Source organism: Orcinus orca, chromosome 9 (assembly GCF_937001465.1).
Source record: "Orcinus orca chromosome 9, mOrcOrc1.1, whole genome shotgun sequence".
NCBI classification, from domain to species: domain Eukaryota; kingdom Metazoa; phylum Chordata; class Mammalia; order Artiodactyla; family Delphinidae; genus Orcinus; species Orcinus orca.
In genome coordinates this window covers 68,815,526-68,832,413 of record NC_064567.1, presented here as the reverse complement: position 1 = coordinate 68,832,413, position 16,888 = coordinate 68,815,526, and the positions used below count along the sequence as shown (strand labels likewise).

Here is a 16,888-nt window from a genome sequence, read left to right as displayed (position 1 = left end):
GTGTTCAACATAAAGCATATTGTAAACCATATTGTTTATGTGAACATCTAGGCACAGTGAGCCACTCTTACCAGTTAACTGTTCACTGGAAACACTCCAAGAGCCAAGTTCCCAGACACTGGCCGAGGGCCCACCTGGTGAGCAGGTCTACTGCTCAGGCCTGCAATCTCAGGCCTAATGTAGTAAACATTTTGCACAGCTGTATAGATATTTTGTTAAAATTTTAAAGGTAAGTGATTTCAAAATATCAAATCATTCATGTTTAGATTATACTGGATTGTCTTTGTTTTCATGTTTTGGAAACATTTTTGTACCTGTAAATTTTACTGCTATTCATTTCTGTGTTTATTTATTAAACAGTTATTAAATATCAGGTAAAGTGCTTGTCAGAAACTTCCCAATGAAATAAGATCACTTACAACAACTAAGGCAGTGCTTGGCTGATGTTAGACAATCAGTAAATAGAGACAGATGGACTTTAAAGAATATGAGATAATGGTAACATAAATATTGACATTTTATAATAAAAGAATACCGCATTTTGGATAGAAAGTTAATCACAATGAATCAATCTTGACTATCAGTTACTGTTTTAAATATTGAGAATGTAAATCGTAATCAGTTTTCATGGTATGAATAGTCGTCAGTGGTTTGTTTTGTTTTCTTAAAACTCGTTATACAGAAATTTACCTGTATTTGATCATTAATCAAATATTACCCTATCGATAATCCTATAAAGCCTAAATCTTTCTAATATTTTTTAAGATTAATGAAAGAATTTGTTCATCTTTATATAAGCTTTACATTAAGAAGAATGATAGCTCTGTCTTAGAAAATTTAATATAACCTTATGGTCCTCACACTAGAGTAGCATGTTTCAACGGTTTTTAGTAGAGAACTAAGCCCTAATACACTGAGGCAATAGTTGTCAAATTATGGTTCCCAGACCAGCAGCATAGGCATGTTTTGGAACTTGTTAAAATGCAAATTCTGCGCCTCCACCTCAGACTTAGTTACTTAGAAACTCTGGGAATAAGACCCATCCATTTGTGTCTTAACGAGCAAGCTGGCCACGTGATCCTGACTGACACTGAATTTTGGGAACCAACACCCTAAGGTATCCGTTGTATGTGATAAATTCTCTTCTGTTGTGTTCTTGGGAGAATAAGAACGTAGTCACACAAAAATAACTGTTCTGTGGTTCAGATGAGGAATTCTCAAGCCATTTTGGAGGTTTTGATACAAGTTCTTATGAGAATTATTTTTGATCATAAAGGCGTTCATAAGGAAATTTGTGTAAAAGATGTCTCTCATGTATATGATTTGTGTATATATATGTTTGCTTTTAACGAATAGAGAAGAGTAAGATATGACAGAGTTCCAAGGGTGGGAAGTTGTTCTCTATAGAGTGGTCAGAAGTACTCTGTGAAAAGGTAAAGTTTAAACCAACATCGGGAAGTAATTGAGGCGATAAGTCATGCAGGTAACTGACAGAACATTATTTTACGCACAAGGACGCAGAATCTAAGAAGGTAGAGCAAGGCTGGAAGAGAATGACATCATGGGGGGAAGTAGGAGGTGTACCTGGGTCCAGTATCTTGTTGAGCCTTAAAGGCAATGTTATGGGCTTTAGATTTTACACTGAATGAGAAGGGAAGACTTTGGATGGTGCTGTGTGAAACCTCACTTCTATGGGGTCACCTGTCAGTTGTGGGGATGGTACCTTACAGAAGGGAAAGAAGTAAGCTATAGTGATGATCAAGGCAAAGATGATGACAATTAGGGCAATTTGGATAGTAGAGTATTTGGTGTGAAGTGTTTGTTCTGAATATATTTAAAAATAAAATGAGGATAAGCCAATTGGTCTCGTATGGGATATCAGAATGGGAAGAATCATGGGTCCAAGAATTTGCTCTGAATAACTAGAATGTAGTTGCCCCTTTTTTTTCTTTATTTTTTTTGGAGTATAGTTGCTTTAAAATGTTGTGTTTCTACTGTACAGCAAAATGAATCAGCTATAAGTATACATATATCCCGTCTTTTTGGATTTTCTTCCCATTTAGGTCACCACAGAGCATTAAGTAGAGTTCCCTATGCTATACAGTAGGTACTTATTAGTTATCTATTTTATACATAGTATCAATAGTGTATGTATGTCAATTCCAATCTCCCAATTGCAGTTGCCCTTTATTGGGATGGAGAATGCGAGAGGAAGAAATGGTTTTGTGTGATCAGATCAAAAGTTTGGTTCTGAAAGACTAAGTTTGAGATTTCCTTTAGACATACTCAACTGTATCCCTTAACCTTTTTGACTATATGGAACTAGAATTCTGTGGAAAGATCCAGATAATGATAGGCACTTGAGAATTGCCATCATGCAAGGCATTTAATGCCTTGGAGTTAACTGACCTAACTAGAAAAACAGGTACAGAGAAAGTAAGAGCTACAAAGGCTGAACCCTGGGGCAAAGATTGAGTTTGTGAAGATGTATTAGTTTCCTATTACTGTTGAAACAAATTACCACAGACTTACAGAATTAAAAAAAAATACTTTAAAATTCTAGAGATCCGAAATCTAAAATCAAGGTGGTAGGGCTGTGTTTCTTGAGACTACAGGGGAGACTATCTCCTTGACTGTTCCAGTTTCTAGAGGCCACCTGCATTCCTTGGCTTCTGGCCTATCCCTCATACCATTACAAGCTCTTGATTTCAATGTCACATCTAATCCTAGTGATGACATCAGACCCATCTAGATAGTCCCAGTTAATCTCCCCATCTCAAAATCTCTAATCTTATCTTCAAAGTCCCTTTGTCATCTAAACGACTTATTCAGATTCTGGGCATTAGGACATGGATATCTTGGGAAGGGGCATTATTCAGAAGAGGAGTGGCCAAAGAGTAAGAGGGTAATGTCCCAGAAGCCTAGTGAAGAAAGGGGCTCAGGAGTGATTGAGCAGTTGTTAAATGCTGCATAGTGGTTTAAAAAAAGGATCGAGAACTGACCATAATAAGCCTTAGCAGTGTGAGATCGCCAGTGTCGGGGTGGTGGTGGTGTTAGTTATGGAAACCTGGTTGCAATTGATTGACTAGAGAATAGGAGTGCCGCTTTTTATAGGAACTTCCATGCATATGGAGCAGAAAAGTGGGGTGGCCGAAGGGGGTTCTAAACTGAGAAATTTTTTATTAAGGTGGATGGCATGACAACATATTGATAAAATGATGGAGTGATTTAGTAGAAAGGAAAAGACTGACACTGTATTGAGAGGGGATGGACAGTTCATCCACAGGGATAGGAGGAAAGGCCATATTTGGGTACAGATGTAGATTAGTAGATGTAGTGGGAAGATTTGTTGGAGTTTGTTGTCCGATTTTTATTAGTGATGCAGGGTGCAGATCATCAGCTGAGACACAGGGAGGGGGGAGGTATCTAAGCTTTAGGATAGAAAAGGATACCTCTAGTCCATAGTAAATACTGACTTGTATTGTTAAATTCTTACACTTAAGTTAAAAATACACAAAATCATCCCAAAGAAAAAATCTATCTATTTTCCAGGGCTATTTTCTGGACATTTATGGGAAACTGAAATATTTGATCAAAAAAACTGCAAAACCATCAAATGGGTCAATCACTAATGTGGCCTTGAAATGTGGACTTGACATGTGAACTTTTTATATTTTATCAAGGGTGTAACTTTGCTTTGTGGTACTCACGTAGAAAATACATAATAGTGTTGATCATTTACTGAGTTGAGCAGAAATCGGGCAGTTGTAAGTAAGTTCATATGAGATTGTATTATACATAGAAGAAACACATCTTAATCTGATCCAAAGCCATATGGCCTGGCCAAAAAGGTGGGTTTTTCTTGTTTTCTTTTTGTTGTTGTTTTTCCCGAGTTTGAGGTTATGGATGACTTCTCCTCATCAAATTGGGTGCTGGGCAGTTATAGATGTCAAGCTGCAGTTCTGTCTATGAATCTGCTGGATTGTTTCCCCCACCATTTCTTGTCTCATGTCATTCATCCTCTTGTTCTGTGTGCTCTAGTTATGCTTACTTTATTTTCTCAAATATAAGTTTGGTCCTTTCTGGAACTTTACTTCCTATCTTGCTGTATATCCTTTAGATAGTAAGTAAATTATCATTTAGGGAAGCCTTTACTGTCCACCCCCACCCCCACTAGGTTAGTCTAACCCACTACACATTTTCCTAGTGTCCTGTTTTTTCTGCCCAGCATCAAAATTAGAATGGAATAATTACTTGGGAAATCACTTACGAAATGTCCAACTCCCCTGCTAGACCATGAGCCCTGTGAAAGTAGGCACGGTACCTGTCTTAGCAACTTGCCTGATATTTTATTAGTACCGAGTGCGTATTTGTTCAATGGGTGAGCATCAAAGTGTATGCATATAAATATGAAAAATATCCAACGTACTGCTTCTTTTGGGCCACTTTTTCAAGATATTAACACTGTTTCCACTCTGCATTTAGGTCCCTATGCAAATGTCACCTTCTCAGAGAAGCTTTCCACTGATAACTTATATATAAAAATGTTCTCTGTCATGTATTGCTTAATTCTGCTTTTAGTTTCATTAGATATCACTAATGTGTTTTTGGTAGATTTTTCTCTTTCCTGCATGACCGCTCCATTAGAGCAGGAATTTTATCTTATCTGTAGCACCTGGAAGAGTTCATGGCTTACATGATGTTCTTAACATTTTCAAATGTAAGAATTTTATCCATACGTGGGTATATGTAGATACATGTTTATGTGTTAACACTTAGGTTAGTTATTATGTAAAAAGCTTTGCATGGGGTAATATATATGTTATGTACATACTGAAATTTTTTTCTAAAACCTTCAAGAAATTCATCTGAGAAGTTAGAAGTATAGGCAAACATTTGTGTATAAAGCTAGTGATTTGCAGCATTTTTGTAAATGTGAGAAATTCTATTCGGCCTCTATTTCTAGAGATTAGTTTTGAATGAATTTAAAGAGCCACTTAATGAATGGATAAAGAAGATGTGGCACATATATACAATGGAATGTTACTCAGCCATTAAAAGAAACGAAATTGAGTTATTTGTAGTGAGGTGGATGGACCTAGAGTCTGTCATACAGAGTGAAGTAAGTCAGAAAGAGAAAAACAAATACCGTATGCTAATATATATATATGGAATCTAAGAAATAAAAAAAAAGGTCATGAAGAACCTAGGGGTAAGACGGGAATAAAGACACAGAGCTACTAGCGCATGGACTTGAGGATATGGGGAGGGGGAAGGGTAAGCTGTGACAAAGTGAGAGAGTGGCATGGACATATATACACTACCAAACGTAAAATAGATAGCTAGTGGGAAGCAGCCGCATAGCACAGGGAGATCAGCTGGGTGGTTTGTGACCGCCTGGAGGGGTGGGATAGGGAGGGTGGGAGGGAGTGAGACGCAGGAGGGAAGAGATATGGGGACATATGTGTATGTGTAGCTGATTCACTTTGTTGTAGGGCGGAGGCTGGCGCACCATTGTAGAGCAGTTATACTCCGATAAAAAAAAAAAAAAAGAGTCACTTAAAGTTGTTTTGGGGGAATCTTTATGGAGCATGAAAATGCTCATGATATTAATATAACTCGTTATGTTAACTATATATAATATGTATTTATGCTTACATGAACACATGTGTGTGTATGAGTACACATACAGAACAGAAAAACTAGTTGGATATGTGAATACTGACATGTGATTGGGTTGATAGTAATTGAAGTCATTAAAAATCTGCAGATGTGATACACATTTAAAATATATAAATACTTAAGTATTTGGTTTTGATTGGTTTTGGACTTTTGCACGTACTTGCTTTTGTTGCTTAAAAACGATTTGAAAAACTTTAATTCCTTGAATTTTTAATGACACATTAAACAGCTGCTAAAGGAAAAGATGGCTAAATTAAAGAGTAACAAATTCAGTAGTGAAAATTACTCAGTCTATAGAAACATGAGGAAAACACCAGATTGGTCCAGAGGATTCTTATTGAGTATTCAAATACATAATCATGTTCTGTACTGTTTTAGAAAAATTTTGTACAAAAGCTTTTTAAATTACATGAATCAATTTCTTGAGGAAAATTGGTATGATGGGCACAGATGGTATTCTAAACTTTATTGAGATCTGGCCTCATTTCTAACAAGTTTTTAAGTTCTCAATGAGAATTTTAGAAGATAACTTGTTAAATTTTCATGAAAATGCACATGCATGGAAGACAGAGCAGGACTCAACCAGTGACAGAATTGTTCTCTTCAGTGTTAATGATGTACCTTTTGGTTTGATATACTAGACTTCACTGCAGAGATTAATACGTAGGTGTTAAATTTTCTCAATCTCCATTAAGAGTATTTTAATAAAACTGGCTGTTTAACCTGAAAGGGGAAAAACACCTTTCAAAAACATGCCTAAAACAGCCCTTGGATTCTTAAAGATTCCTGTCACTGAAGTCTCTAGATCCAAGAATACAATTATAAAATTAAAGGAATATAATAGGAATTTCCTTTTGTACTACATACCCTGCTCACACCCCACATGCATTAGAATAAAATAGGACTTGTATCTTGTACTGACTGCTAACACGTTGGGCTTTAAATGCCAAGTTAATAAGAAACCAGTCAAAAGCATTGAACTTTATGAAGAGTCTTTCCTTTATATCCACAAGCATTACAGTTCTTGGAGGTTTTATTGCTGTTTTTACAGAGTGTACTTGCCCATTCCTTCTGCCTCCCTCTCTGTGTTTAGTTAGGCCTGGATTGAATTTGGAGGTGATGAGGAAGAGCCTCAGGATAGAGTTTCAGAAGAAACCTCACATCACATGGGGTTTTGAAAAGGAGAAGTAGGAAAGAGAGGAGGGCAGTAATCATTTTTATAAATGAAGAATTGAGAAAGGGATAGAAATGAAAAGATATGTAGTGGGATGAGTAAGTGAAAGATGGAAGAAACTGAAGAAAATGAGTGAAAACCAAATGAGGGCTCTTATGGTAAAGCTTTGAGTTGGAAATGAGTGACTTGTTGAATTAGTGGAAGTATCTGCAAAACATTATTTTTGCCCCTCAAATGTCAGGCACAAACTATGGTAGCAAGTTGCACATCTCATAAATAAAACCATGATCTATAGATTTATACTTTGAGAAAATAAATTCACAACTTGATAGTATGTTTGAATTTATTAAACATGTCCCAAAGTCATGCTTTTCTCTATTGGTCATATTTCTCAAGATTGTATCCTTCTCTCTCCTACCTTTACTTTTCTTCCAGTTACCCTACTTATATATATTCAGGTAACCAGATGAGTTCTGGTTCTATTTTGGAGAAATTCGAAAGTGCTATAGGAAAAAACGATTCTGTGACAGTGGCTGGGATCTCCTTTGAGAATATTTTTACCTTCAGAAGTTTCTTAACCATAGACTAGAACAGTACTTTGTCTCTTATTTACTTCATGTATATGGAGAAAACCTTATAAATTATTGCTTCACAAACTTGCTTTTTTTCTGAATCTTCCCTTACATTGATAAGCTTTGATGGTACAGTTTAAAAACTAATCACTTGATTATCTTTTGATACAGCCCTCATCCTTCATGTGGACTTGGGTGGGTGGTGGGGGGAGGATCTCTCTTGATGATGTTCCTCCTGCCATCCTTGTCCATCTTTAATGTTCCACACCAGTGATCCCTGCAAATGATCCTTTTAGCATGCAAATCTGTCAGTGTTCATCCACAGCTTTAGGACTTCAGGTTGTCCTCTGTGGTTTATAGGATAAAGTACCAGCTCCTAAGCATGGCATACAGTTACAGTCCGTTGCTCAAAACTCCAGTCTACAGACTTTATGACTTAGTTTCCTTACCACATCTTTTATCCGATTATGTCTACTTTGGGTATATACCGTTCCTTTCATGTTTCATTAAAAATAGGCAGACAACAAAAAAACAAATGGACCTAATTAAACTTAAAAGGTTTTGTACAGCAAAAGAAAGCATCGACAGAATGAAAAGACAGTCTACTGAATGGGAGGAAATAATTGCAGATGATATCACTGGTAAAGGGTAAATATCTAAAATATATGAACAGTTCATATAATGTCCAAAATAACCTGCAAAAATGGGCAGAAGACCTGAATACACATTTTTCCAAAGAAGACATACAGGTGGCCAATGGGCGCGTCAAAAGATGTTCAACATCATTACATTGGAGAAATGTGAATGAAAGCTACAGTAAGATATCACCTCACGCTAGTGAGAATGGCTATCATCAAAAATCCCACAAATAACAAATGTTGGTGAGGATGAGAAGAAAGGGAGAACCTTTATACACTGATGGTGGCAATGTAAATTGGTACAACTATTGTGGAAAAGAGCATGGAGGTTCCTCAATATACAAAGGATCTAGAAGTTCAACTCCTGGGTATATATCTGAAGAAAACAAAAACATTAATTTGAAGAGCGATATGGACTCCCATGTTCATAGTACCATTACTTAAAATAGTTAGGATATAGAAGCAATTGAAGTGTCCAACAAGTGAATGGATAAAGATGTGGTATATATACACAATGGAATAGTATTCAACCATAAAAAGAATGAAATTTTACCATTTGCAGCAACATGGATTGACTTGGAGGTATTATATTTAGTGAAATAAGTCAGACAACATATGGTATCACTTTTGTGAAATCTAAGAAGCTAGTGAAAACAGCAAAGGAACAGACTCAGATATAGAACAAACTAGTGGTTACCAGTGGGGAGGGGGAAGGTAAGAAGGGCAAGATAGGGTAGGGGATTAATAGGTACAACCTACTAGATATAAAATAAGTTTAAAAAAGTAAAACATCTACTTCACTATCATTTATTGGTCACCTTAATTCCTGGTGATTTTTTCCCCTTTATTGAAACTTTTGAAATCTGTTGCCTTATACCCTAAAGCGTCTTACCATCAAAGTTTTTAACGTGTATATACAGATACATTACAGTGCAAACTTGTCAGTTCCCTTCCTGTTTTGTTTTGGATCTTAGGTGTTTAGAACTGACTTGATGTTCCTTCTTGGTTTATCGTTGGTTACTGCAGTTTATCTGTGCTAGCCACCTCTTTTTTAAAAATTTTATTTTTTCTCTCCGTTTTCCAAGATCTTACTCTTCTGCTTCCTGAAGAACCTCTTCGGTTACATTTAATGCTTTTCTTAGTCAACTTTCATATGTATCTAAATACATGTCTTACTCAGGTGAAGTTTTTTTTTTTTAACATCTTAATTGGAGTATAATTGCTTTACAGTGGTGTGTTAGTTTCTGCTTTTTAACAAAGTGAATCAGTTATACATATACATATGTTCCCATATCTCTTCCCTCTTGCGTCTCCCTCCCTCCCACCCTCCCTATACCACCCCTCTAGGTGGTCACAAAGCACCCAGCTGATTTCCCTGTGCTATGCGGCTGCTTCCCACTAGCTATCTATTTTACCTTTGGTAGTGTATATATGTCCATGCCACTCTCTCACTTTGTCACAGCTTACCCTTCCCCCTCCCCATATCCTCAAGTCCATTCTCTAGTAGGTCTGTGTCTTTATTCCTGTCTTACCCCTAGGGTTTTCATGACATTTTTTTTCCCTTAAATTCCATATATATGTGTTAGCATACGGTATTTGTCTTTCTCTTTCTGACTTACTTCACTCTGTATGACAGACTCTAGGTCCATCCACCTCATTACAAATAGCTCAATTTCGTTTCTTTTTATTGCTGAATAATATTCCATTGTATATATTGCCACATCTTCTTTATCCATTCATCAGATGATGGACACTTAGGTTGTTTCCATCTCCGGGCTATTGTAAATAGAGCTGCAATGAACATTTTGGTACATGACTCTTTTTGAATTACGGTTTTCTCAGGGTATGTGTCCAATAGTGGGATTGCCAGGTCATATGGTAGTTCTATTTGTAGTTTTTTAAGGAACCTCCATACTGTTCTCCATAGTGGCTGTACCAATTTACATTCCCACCAGCAGTGCAAGAGTGTTCCCTTTTCTCCACAGCCTCTCCAGCATTTATTGTTTCTAGATTTTTTGATGATGGCCATTCTGACCGGTGTGAGATGATATCTCATTGTAGTTTTGACTTGCATTTCTCTAATGATTAATGACGTTGAGCATTCTTTCATGTATTTGTTGGCAGTCTGTATATCTTCTTTGGAGAAATGTCTATTTAGGTCTTCTCCCCATTTTTGGATTGGGTTGTTTGTTTTTTTGTTATTGACCTGCATGAGCTGCTTATAAATTTTGGAGATTAATCCTTTGTCAGTTGCTTCATTTGCAAATATTTTCTCCCATTCTGAGGGGTGTCTTTTGGTCTTGTTTATGGTTTCCTTTGCTGTGCAAAAGCTTTGAAGTTTCATTAGGTCCCATTTGTTTTTATATTTCCATTTCTCTAGGAGGTGGGTCAAAAAGGATCTTGCTGTGATTTATGTCATAGAGCGTTCTGCCTATGTTTTCCTTTAAGTGTTTGATAGTTTCTGGCCTTACATTTAGGTCTTTAATCCATTCTGAGCTTATTTTTGTGTATGGTGTTAGGGAGTGATCTAATCTCATACTTTTACATGTAGCTGTCCAGTTTTCCCAGCACCACTTACTGAAGAGGCTGTCCTTTCTCCACTGTACATTCCTGCCTCCTTTATCAAAGATAAGATGACCATATGTGTGTGGGTTTATCTCTGGGCTTTCTCTCCTGTTCCATTGATCTATATTTCTGTTTTTGTGCCAGTACCATATTTTCTTGACTACTGTAGCTTTGTAGTATAGTCTGAAGTCAGGGAGCCTGATTCCTCCAGCGGTGTTTTTCTTTCTCAAGATTGCTTTGGCTATTCGGGTCTTTTGTGTTTCCATACAAATTGTGAAATTTTTTGTTCTAGTTCTGTGAAAAATGCCAGTGGTAGTTTGATAGGGATTGCATTGAATCTGTAGATTGCTTTGGGTAGTAGAGTCATTTTCACAATGTTGATTCTTCCAATCCAAGAGCATGGTATATCTTTCCATCTATTTGTATCATCTTTCATTTCTTTCATCAGTGTCTTATAATTTTCTGCATACAGGTCTTTTGCCTCCTTAGGTAGGTTTATTCCTAGATATTTTATTCTTTTTGTTGCATTGGTAAATGGGAGCGTTTTCTTGATTTCACTTTCAGATTTTTCATCATTAGTGTATAGGAATGCCAGAGATTTCTGTGCATTAATTTTGTATCCTGCTACTTTACCAAATTCATTGATTTAGCTCTAGTAGTTTTCTGGTGGCATGTTTAGGATTCTCTATGTATAGTATCATGTCATCTGCAAACAGCGACAGCTTTACTTCTTCTTCTCTGATTTGGATTCCTTTTATTTCCTTTTCTTCTCTGATTGCTGTGGCTAAAACTTCCAAAACTATGTTGAATAAGAGTGGTGAGAGTGGGCAACCTTGTGTTGTTCCTGATCTTAGTGGAATGGTTTCAGTTTTTCACCATTGAGGACGATGCTGGCTGTGGGTTTGTCATATATGGCCTTTATTATGTTGAGGTAAGTTCCCTCTATGCCTACTTTCTTGAGGGTTTTTATCATAAATGGGTGTTGAATTTTGTCAAAAGGTTTCTTTGCATCTATTGAGATGACCATATGGTTTTTCTCCTTCAGTTTGTTAATATGGTGTATCACGTTGATTGATTTGCGTATATTGAAGAATCCTTGCATTCCTGGAATCAACCCCACCTGATCATAGTGTATGATCCTTTTAATGTGCTGTTGGATTCTGTTCGCTAGTATTTTGTTGAGGATTTTTGCATCTATGTTCATCAGTGATATTGGCCTGTAGTTTTCTTTCTTTGTGACATCCTTGTCTGGTTTTGGTATCAGGGTGATGGTGGCCTCATAGAATGAGTTTGGGAGTGTTCCTCCTTCAGCTATATTTTGGAAGAGCTTGAGAAGGATAGGTGTTAGCTCTTCTCTAAATGTTTGATAGAATTTGCCTGTGAAGCCATCTGGTCCTGGGCTTTTGTTTGTTTGAAGATTTTAAATCACAGTTTCAATTTCAGTGCTTGTGATTGGTCTGTTCATATTTTCTATTTCTTCCTGATTCAGTCTTAGCAGGTTGTACATTTCTAAGACTTTGTCCATTTCTTCCAGGTTGTCCATTTTATTGACAAAGAGTTGCTTGTAGTAAGCTCTCATGATCTTTTGTATTTCTGCAGTGTTAGTTGTTACTTCTCCTTTTTCATTTCTAATTCTATTGATTTGAGTCTTCTCCCTTGTTTTCTTGATGAGTCTGGCTAATGGTTTATCAATGTTGTTTATCTTCTCAAAGAACCAGATTTTAGTTTTATTGATCTTTGCTATCGTTTCCTTCATTTCTTTTTCATTTATTTCTGATCTGATTTTTATGATTTCTTTCCTTCTGCTAACTTTGGGGTTTCTTTGTTCTTCTTTCTCCAATTGCTCTAGGTGCAAGATTAGGTTGTTTATTTGAGATCTTTCCTGTTTCTTAAGGTAGGATTGTATTGCTATAAACTTCCCTCTTAGAACTGCTTTTGCTGCATCGCATAGGTTTTGGGTTGTCGTGTCTCCATTGTCATTTGTTCCTAGGTATTTTTTTTTTTCGTGGTATGCGGGCCTTGACTGCTGTGGCCTCTCCTGCTGTGGAGCACAGGCTCTGGACGCGCAGGCCCAGTGGCCATGGCTCATGGGCCCAGCCGCTCCGTGGCATGCGGGATCCTCCCAGACCGGGGCACGAACCCGTGTCCCCTGCATCGGCAGGGGGACTCTCAACCACTGCGCCACCAGGGAAGCCCTGTTTCTAGGTATTTTTTGATTTCCTCTTTTATTTCTTCAGTGATCACTTGGTTATTAAGTAGTGTATTGTTTAGCCTCCATGTGTTTGTATTTTTTACAGATCGTTTCCTGTAATTGATATCTAGTCTCATAGTGTTGTGGTCAGAAAAGATACTTGATACAATTTCAATTTTCTTAGATTTACCAAGGCTTGATTTGTGACCCAAGATATGAGCTATCCTGGAGAATGTTCCATGAGCACTTGAGAAAAATGTGTATTCTGTTGTTTTTGGATGGAATGTCCTACAAATACCAATTAAGTCCATCTTATTTAATGTAAAATTTAAAGCTTGTGTTTCCTTATTTATTTTCATTTTGGTTGAATTGTCCATTGATGAAAGTGGGATGTTAAAAGTCCCCTACTATTATTGTGTTATTTTCAGTTTCCTCTTTATGGCTGTTAGCATTTGCCTTGCCTTATGTATTGAGGTGCTCCTATGTTGGGTGCATAAATATGTACAATTGTTATATCTTCTTCTTGGATCGATCCCTTGATCATTATGTAGTGTCCTTCTTTGTCTCTTCTAATAGTCTTTATTTTAAAGTCTATTTTGTCTGATATGATAATTGCTACTCCAGCTTTCTTTTGGTTTCCATTTGCATGGAATATCTTTTTCCATTTCCTTACTTTCAGTCTGTATGTGTCTCTAGGTCTGAAGTGGGTCTCTTGTAGACAGCATATATATGGGTCTTGTTTTTGTATCCATTCAGCCAATCTGTCTTTTGGTGGGAGCATTTAATCCATTTACATTTAAGGTAATTATCAATATGTATGTTCCTATTCCCATTTTCTTAATTGTTTTGGGTTTGTTATTATAGGTCTTTTCCTTCTCTTGTGTTTCTTGCCTAGAGAAGATCCTTTAGCATTTGTTGTAAAGCTGGTTTGGTGGTGCTGAACTCTCTCAGCTTTTGCTTTTCTGTAAAGGTTTTAATTTCTCTATCAAATCTGAATGAGATCCTTGCTGGGTAGAGTAATCTTGGTTGCAGGTTTTTCTCCTTCATCACTTTAAGTATGTCCTGCCACTCCCTTCTGGCTTGCAGAGTTTCTGCTGAAAGATCAGCTGTTAACCTTACGAGGATTCCCTTGTGTGGTATTTGTTGTTTTTCCCTTGCTGCTTTTACTATGTTTTCTTTGCATTTAATTTTTGACAGTTTGATTAATATGTGTCTTGGCATGTTTCTCCTTTGATTTATCCTGTATGGGACACTCTGTGCTTCCTGGACTTGATTAACTATTTCCTTTCCCATATTAGGGAAGTTTTCAACTATAATCTCTTCAAATATTTTCTCAGTCCCTTTCTTTTTCTCTTCTTTTGGGACCCCTATAATTCGAATGTTGGTGCATTTAATGTTGTCCCAGAGCTCTCTGAGACTGTCCTCAGTTCTTTTCATTCTTTATTCTTCTCTGCAGTAGTTATTTCCAGTATTTTATCTTCCAGGTCACTTATCCGTTCTTCTGCCTCAGATATTCTGCTGTTGATCCCTTCTAGAGTAGTTTTAATTTCCTTTATTGTGTTCTTCATCATTACTTGTTTCATCTTTAGTTCTTCTAGGTCCTTGTTAAATGTTTCTTGTATTTTGTCTGTTCTATTTCCAAGATTTTGGATCATCTTTATTATCATTATTCTGAATTGTTTTTCAGGTAGACTGCCTATTTCCTCTTCATTTGTTAGGTCTGGTGGGTTTTTATCTTGCTCCTTCATCTGCTATGTGTTTTTTTTGTTTTCTCATTTTGCTTAACTTACTGTGTTTGGGGTCTCCTTTTTGCAGGCTGCAGGTTCGTAGTTCCCATTGTGTTTGGTGTCTGTACCCAGTGGCTAATGTTGGTTCAGTGGGTTGTGTAGGCTTCCTGGAGGAGGGGACTAGTGCCTGTGTTCTGGTGGATGAGGCTGGATCTTGTCTTTTTGGTGGGGTGGGTAGGTCCACGTGTGGTGGTGTGTTTTGGGGTGTCTATGGAGTTATGATTTTACGCAGCCTCTCTGCTAATGGGTAGGGTTATGTTCCTGTCTTGCTAGTTGTTTGGCATAGGGTGTCCAGCACTGTAGCTTGCTGGTCGTTGAGTGAACCTGGGTGCTGGCGTTGAGATGGAGATCTCTGGGAGATTTTCGCTGTTTGATATTATGTGGAGCTGGGAGGTCTCTTGTGGACCCGTGTCCTGAAGTTGGCTCTCCCACCTCAGAGGCACAGCACTGACTCCTGGCTGCAGCACCAAGAGCCTTTCATCCACACGGCTCAGAATAAAAGGGAGAAAAAGTAGAAAGAAAGAAAGAGGATAAAATAAAATAAAGTAAGATAAAATAAAGTTATTAAAATAAAAAAATTATTAAGAAAGAAATTTTTTTAAGAAGTAAAAACAAAAAACAAAAAAAACGGATGGATAGAATTCTAGGACAAATGGTGAAAGCAAAGCTATACAGACAAAATCTCACACAGAAGCATACACATACACACTCACAAAAAGAGGAAAAGGGGAAAAAATAATAAATCTTGCTCTCAAAGTCCACCTCCTCAATTTGGGATGATTCGTTGTCTAGTCATGTATTCCACAGATGCAGGGTACATCAGGTTGATTCTGGAGATTTAATCAGCTGCTCCTGAGGCTGCTGGGAGAGATTTCCCTTTCTCTTCTTCGCACAGCTCCCGGGGTTCAGCTTTGGATTTGGCCCCGCCTCTGCGTGTAGGTCACCGGAGGGCGTTTGTTCTTCGCTCAGACAGGTTGGGGTTAAAGGAGACGCTGATTCGGGGGCTCTGGCTCACTCAGGCCGCGGGGAGGGAGGGGCATGGAGTGCAGGGCGAGCCTGCGGCGGCAGAGGCCGGCGGGACGTTGCATCAGCCTGAGGTGCGCCGTGCGTTCTCCCGGGGAAGTTATCCCTGGATCCCGGGAGCCTGGCAGTGGCGGGCTGCACAGGCTCCCCGGAAGGGAGGTGGCAGTAGTGACCTGTGCTCGCACACAGGCTTTTTGGTGGCGGCAGCAGCAGCCTTAGCGTCTCACGCCCGTCTCTGGAGCTCCTTTAAGCAGCGCTTTTAATCCCCCCTCCTCATGCACTAGGAAACAAAACCCAGGTTTTGCTTTTACCAGGCCCGAAAGTGTTCCTCTTTCTTTTTATTCCTCTTTTGGACTAAAAAAAAGAATCTGTTGCCTTGTTTAGTCTCTAGGCCACTAGTTGGATCAGGATCAACCCAACAGGGGCCAAATAGGCAGCTCGCACCAGCAGCTCACGAAATGGGAAAGTCCTGCTAGTGTTGGAGGGTCTCCTGCAGAGGTGGCGGTTTGCTGTGCCTCACTGTGAGGACAAGGACACTGGCAGCAGAAGTTCTGGGAAGTACTCCTTGGCGTGAGCCAAGAGCTCAGGTTAAGTTTTTAAAACTTAAACAGATATTGATTTTTATTCACTATGATGTCATCCATGTTGAAGAATCTAGAGCTCATTCCCTGTTGTGGATTAGATTACTTCATAGTTTTTAATTATGTGCGTAGACTACATTCTACTTGTCTGTCTCTTTGGAGACCTACATTGTTTGTTCCCCAAAATGCAGTAATGGTAGTCCCCATATTTGTCACTGTAAGCACAGTGCAACAGTTTTTCTGGAGTACATATCAAGGAGTGGAATGGCTAGGTCATGGAGTGCATGCATTCTTAATTTCATTCTTCTACTTGGTTGCTCTCCAAGTGGCTGCACCAGTTTGAGATTCCACTAGCAATGAAGTGGAGGGTGGGGAAGTTCTAGTTTCAGCCTCATCTATAGTTTTGAAGTGCTGTAGCTTTCTATTTTTTGTCAATGTAATAGGCATGTTATATATTGATTTCTGTTTTAATTTGAATTTTATTGCCACCATTCTACATATATTTTTACATTTCTGTGTTGCTTATCTTATTAATGTGCATTAATATCGTTTGTCCATTTTCTTGAGTTTCTTCTGTCTTTATTTGGTGGAGTTTCTTCTGTATCCTGGATGTATTCCTTTCTTAGTTGTACACATTACAAATATTTTCTCTTAGTCTCTAACTTCTCTGCTTAT

At 38.0% G+C, this 16,888-nt stretch overlaps 1 protein-coding gene across 2 annotated transcripts in view; it reads left to right on the top strand.

Annotated features, from left to right (window-relative positions):
• CRPPA (CDP-L-ribitol pyrophosphorylase A) overlaps positions 1-16,888 on the top strand; it is a 352,865-nt gene that overhangs the window by 34,762 nt on the left and 301,215 nt on the right. The gene's annotated exons all lie outside the window — the stretch shown is intronic.